The sequence below is a fragment of the Rattus norvegicus genome, chromosome 5 (genome assembly GCF_021556685.1).
Source record: "Rattus norvegicus strain SHRSP/BbbUtx chromosome 5, alternate assembly SHRSP_T2T, whole genome shotgun sequence".
Taxonomy (NCBI): domain Eukaryota; kingdom Metazoa; phylum Chordata; class Mammalia; order Rodentia; family Muridae; genus Rattus; species Rattus norvegicus.
This window is the reverse complement of record NC_141538.1, coordinates 71,220,008-71,225,672: the sequence shown is the minus strand read 5'-3', so window position 1 is coordinate 71,225,672 and position 5,665 is coordinate 71,220,008. Positions and strand designations below refer to the sequence as shown.

The following is a 5,665-nucleotide window of genomic DNA, read 5'->3' as shown; positions in this document are numbered from 1 at the left end:
TCCTAAGTAGCATCACCAGCTACTCACATCAGGCTGCCCCTCACTACCTTGAAGTCTCCTTCTGCCTCTCTTCATTGTGCCCACATCCTTTTGTTTCTCTTTCTCTTTTATTTCTCCACCATGTACTTGTTCCTTCGTGGTGCCTGCCTGCTGTCTCTGAGTGTCTAAGGCCATCTCAGAGGTGGCCTCAGAAGTGCTATGCTACATCCATGCATTCTGGCACCAGGTGGGGTCATTCGGGGCATGGTCTCACCCCCTCTACCTCCACCAGACTGGCGGTCAGCTCAGGCTAGTTCCATGTTCTGGCCCCCTGGTGCCAAGCTCACGTTTCTTGGGGCGACTTAGGCTTCTAATCATTCTAATCATTCTAATCGGTCAGAACACTGAGTATAGGCATAACCTCTCTCCTTTCTGCCACCTACTTACATACATGTGCCCTTTAGGGGCAGGCATGACCTGCTGTTTTTAAATGCAGATATAAGAGCTTGCCGAAGTCTTTTCTGAAATTTAAATAAATGTCTGTTTCTTATTTTCCAAGAAGAATCATGTTACCTTATTTTATTAATAGAAATGTTGCTTAAGAATTTATATTTCTGTAACACCTTAGCTTCTCACTTACTTTTCCTTAACCTCCCCTTTCAAAAATTGACTCATTATATGCCAAGTTAGCTTTATGTGTAATGGTCCAGAGGCTTTATATTTTCAATTATCTTTAAAGTTTTAGCTTCCTACTTTTATGTGTATAGATAGTTTTGCCTGTAGTGCATGTTTGCATTGTTCACAAAAAAGCCACCGTGTAACTGTCAGATTCCATGGTACTTCAGTTACAGAAGGTTGTGAGCTGTCCTACCAGGGCAGGTAACTGAACCCAGGTCCTTAGCAAGAACACTGAGTTTGCTTTAAGACTGAGACATCCCTCTAGGTCCTTGGTTCAGAAATTTAAAACTTTTTTTTGAAAACTAAATTAGAATAGATTCTTTCTGTTCAAATCATCCTTCATTATTTATAAAGCAAGAGTACCAACATGCAATCTAACTTAAGCAGTCATATTGAATGCTTAAAGGGCTTCTATTGATCTTGTAATGCTCTTAATATACTTTTCTATTTAAACTTACTACCAGAAAAACAAACAAACAAACAAACAAACAAAAAACAAATTGTGTGTTCATGTGAGACACATAAACTGGCTGTCCTTTCTATTTAAGGTGCTTGATTATGTTGGGGTTAGAGCATCTTAAAGAGAATATTCTTCACAGTGGGAATGCTGCTCTTCTGAATAAAAGAGTTCAGTGATGCAGGTCAATGGGAAATTGCCACTGAAAGTAAAATTAAGCAATGCACATCTGATTTAAAAAGTACATAATCAACTCATAAATATACTTAAAATTATTCTCATATTATTCCTTTATTATAGTATTTAAACACTAAGAAATTTGTACTAAGTTTAATACCATAATATCGAGAATTATTTCAAATCATTTTCTGATTTACCAAGCAAGTTCTTACTTATGTATAGAATTCTACAGGGAAAAAGATAAGGTGTATATACATTTTTCTTCTGTATAGTTATTTATTCTTCTTGTACACTCATACAGATAAAGATTGTGTTATAAATAAACTACATTAAGAAAATACACTATGACATTCATTCTTTAATTTAACCAAAATGATTTGCCACATAATTATTTTACAAGGATTGACAATGCATGCTGAATGTGAATGAGTATATTGCTATTGACTGACAGTGATTTAATGAACTTATATTTTTATGAGAAAATATTTGAAATTTAGTAACTAGATTAATGGTAGCATAACTAAAGGCAATATAAAGGTTAAAACAAGATGGGTAGCAGATATAATGGTGTGAAGAGACAACTAGGTAAGTGAAATATTCTTATAATTGTGGTAACAAAATCATTTTGCAGGGGCTGACTTAGGGGGTCAAACCTTGAAAGACAAGCTATATCCATTAAATTCCCCAAAAGAAGTATGAATAAAGTTCCACCTTTCAACCATAGATTAAGAGTACTTTTCTCTGTCACATCCCTGACAGAATGAATGGCACAGATATATAAAGACTTTCTAGAGTAAACAGTAGCAGAGACATCAAAAAGGAATGTGTGTTCTGAAATATCATCAAACCGACTAAGCTTACTGTCATTTTCTTCCTAGTAGTCCTGACCCATTGGAGTTTGAAATCATGAATCAAGATAGAGCACAGAAGAGCAAATACAGAGAATACTACGCAGGGCTTCCTGGCTTTAAACACTGTGTAGAGCTTGCTGGCTTTGAACACTAAAGTTGCTGAAAGAAAGTTCTTAACCTAGGAGATGAACTAAGATTGTTTCTTCTTTTCTTTGAACCTTTCTCCCTACTGCTTCCTCCTTCCTTCTCTCCCTCCTTTTCTTCTTTCCTTCTCCTTCTTTCTTCCTTGCATTCTTTCTCTTTCTTTCCCCCCAATCCTTACTATTATTTATTTATTTATTTTGTTTTTCTGTTCTCTCCTCTATTAACTCCAAGAATCTTATGTTGGGGATATCAAAGAACAAAGCAAATTAAAACAAATTGTCAGGAGCCATCTAGGAAAAACTAAAGACTAGCAGGTGGTCTTCCTGGGGTGGTTTCACCATGGACTGTGCACTGCAGTGAATGAGCCCTTGCAGGCAAGACTAAAAGGATAATATTTTCAATTCCTGCTATAGATATACGTTTTCTATATATTATATGTTAAAGTAAAGTAATATATAATCCCTGAGCATTAGCCCACCATATTGGGCAGATTTTCTGCAGATCAATGGTATAATAGTAATGCTATACAAATAAATAAGTGATTTCTTAATTCATAATCATGACTCTACAGGAATTCCTAAAATTATACTAATAATTATTAAGCCCTTTATAGTAGGACTGCAACTAAAGCCTTCTCTGATATGAAAATTGCAATTAGAACTCTGCCAGTCTTCACATGCCAAGAGTTAATTGCTTCTGAGATATAAAGAAGGCATTTTCAATTTAGAATACATTCCATAAAGCTATAAAACAATTACTCAAAGGTAATAAAAGGAAATTTATGATTTATTGTAGGTGCAAGGACAGAGGATAAATATTGATTGAACTTATGTATACAAAACTCCAATGCTAACTTAGACACAAAAATTATGGATTTTGACTCTCAATGAATCTGTGGAACTAGCGACAGATGATGAATGTCTTGCTAGATAACTAGTCTAAATGGAAACATATTTAAACATCTCTTATTCAATTTATGATTTGAATTTATGTTTGAACTTTTAGTGAACTTTTTAAAAATATGAGATGCTTGAAAAATATATTGTATTGTTCTAAAACAGTTAAAAAATAAAACAGGAATGAGGTCATTAAGCAGCAGAAAAAAAGCATTTCAACAATGTTGCTTTAAAATGTTTTATTATTTTCTTCTAAGACAAAGCCTGTAAAGATACACTGAAAAGAAAAAAAATAAAATAGTAAGCATGATAAACAGTAGTATAAAGCAAAAGAAAGAGTAAAAAGTAATTGGCAAGTATCTGTCCAATATATATTTACTTTATCTGGAAAGGAAAACAGCAGCAGCAGAAGAAAGCAGAATGCAGGAAGAGAAATAGAAACTAAGGCAGCAGAATGTAGCAAAATATGACAGAGAATGAGAGAGATAAAAAGAGATAAAGAATTTATAGAGAGAACAGAAAGAGCAGGCTTCTCCTTACCATGGGATGGAACAGGTCATATTTGAGCAGCAAGCTACCCTTAGTCTTAATGAAGAGGACAAAGCTTTTTTAAAGTTTTATTTATTTATTTTAACAGACTTGGATTTAATTCGTTTAGCAATAAAAGGGTAAAAGATTTTTCTTCCTCCGCTCAATAAATATTGATGCTCATTTTTCATCCAGAATAAATGAGTTCTTCCTGCACTGGCACTTGGGCTTTTGTCTCATATGCATATGTGAGTAAGGATGTGTGTGTGTAAGCATATAAATATGATTTAAGTAGCTGAGCCCAACAGCAATGCATGAAGGTATATGAGCATGTGTGAATGAATGTGTATTTGAATGTATGCATGTTTATGCATATTAAAAGATTTTCCTTCTGCTAGCATGACTCTTCTGGTTCAATAAAAGTTTATGGCTCCAAACCTCTGTCCTGCCTGGAAAAGAAGAGGCAATGTCTCCAGACAAGAGAGAAAGGAGTCATAGTAATTACTTCTTTATTTAATCCCCTGCTGGTAGCTGGTATGATCCTGGAGTAGACAGATTGACATTGTTCCTGCCCCTGGGACAGGACTTCAGTGTGAGCCTCCATGAGTGTCAATGCCTGTTGTGAATGTAAGGCTTGTTTGTATATAATGTACATATTTCACATTCTTCCTAAAAATATCATTCCATTAAATTAATGATTCTATGATAATCAGACATTCAGGATAGTCTTTAAGGCTATGGAAAAGCTCTCTAAATTCTCTAATTATATATATATATATATATGCACATATATATACATATATATATAATTAATAAGAGAGATGCTGATTATAAGATGAGCAAAATGGAACCTGGAGTAAATAATTGGATTTATATGTAAAATTAAATACTGACTGGACCTCTGTTCTGTAAGAGATGAGCTATCCAGAGAATATTTTAGGATAAAAAGAGGGAACTGCTTAGAGAACAAAGACAGACACAGAGACAGTCAGCCGGCCAGATTGCCAGCCAGCACCCCCCACCTCCCCAACCCCATCACCACCGCCCCTCTACCTCCCCCACCCACAGTCAAGCAAGCAGGGCATAGGCAGATCTCTTATAATGGCAAGCAAGCAGAATATAGACAGAGAAATCCCCAGAGAGAAAGCAGAACATAGAGAAGCAAACTGGAAAAGCTGTATCAAGCAAAACAAAGGTCTTCAGTTTGGATCCATGATTTGACTTCAAGTCATTTTTCTACACTGTTCCCAGACACCACTTCTCTTAGAAACGCATTCCAAGCCTAGGACAGTCCTTGTCACACTGTTCTTAAGCAACATGTGTTAATTTCCCCAGAGGCCTGCAGCTTCAAGCTCAAACTAACTTAGAATCAAGGCAGGTGAACATTATTATAACAACCTTAATCTCTTGCAAGACCAAGTCTTGCCCCTGACAATGTTCTTCCCTTTTGGCTGCCTTCAAGAAAGAACCAAAGATCCAGAGCTGGCTTACAGCAAACAAACAAACAAAAAACCCAAAAACAAACAAAAAACCCAAAAAAACAAAAAACAAACAAAAACAAAGGATCCAAACACCATGACATAAATAAATTTTGTTTAAACTGAGATAAAGTTTCAGAGGGCTTCGTTCAATTTTCTCCACATACTTTTTCCCTCATCACGGTTTTTGCTACTGCTTCACACTCTAAGTTCCTGTCCTTCACATAGCAGCAGAGTCAGCCCCAGGGAATTTGAAGTGTTACAGAGATTACAAAGAAAAAGTGCTTGGAAAATCTAGAGGATTGTCTTTATTAAATTACACTACAAGGTTTATACATGTGTATTTTATCCCAATAAACATAGCAAAGTCTTTGGGAAATTCATGTGTTATCATCTTAAGGTCATAGACTGACTGCTTGGTGAAGCACATCTAAGACCAGTTTGAAAAACCCCAGGAATGGGTGAAAAAGTGAA

At 35.5% G+C, this 5,665-nt stretch overlaps 1 pseudogene; it reads right to left on the bottom strand.

Moving 5' to 3' along the window:
• Nucleotides 1–337: 337 nt before the first annotated feature.
• LOC120103341 (small nucleolar RNA SNORA17) lies at nucleotides 338–450 on the bottom strand (annotated as a pseudogene).
• Nucleotides 451–5,665: the final 5,215 nt, after the last annotated feature.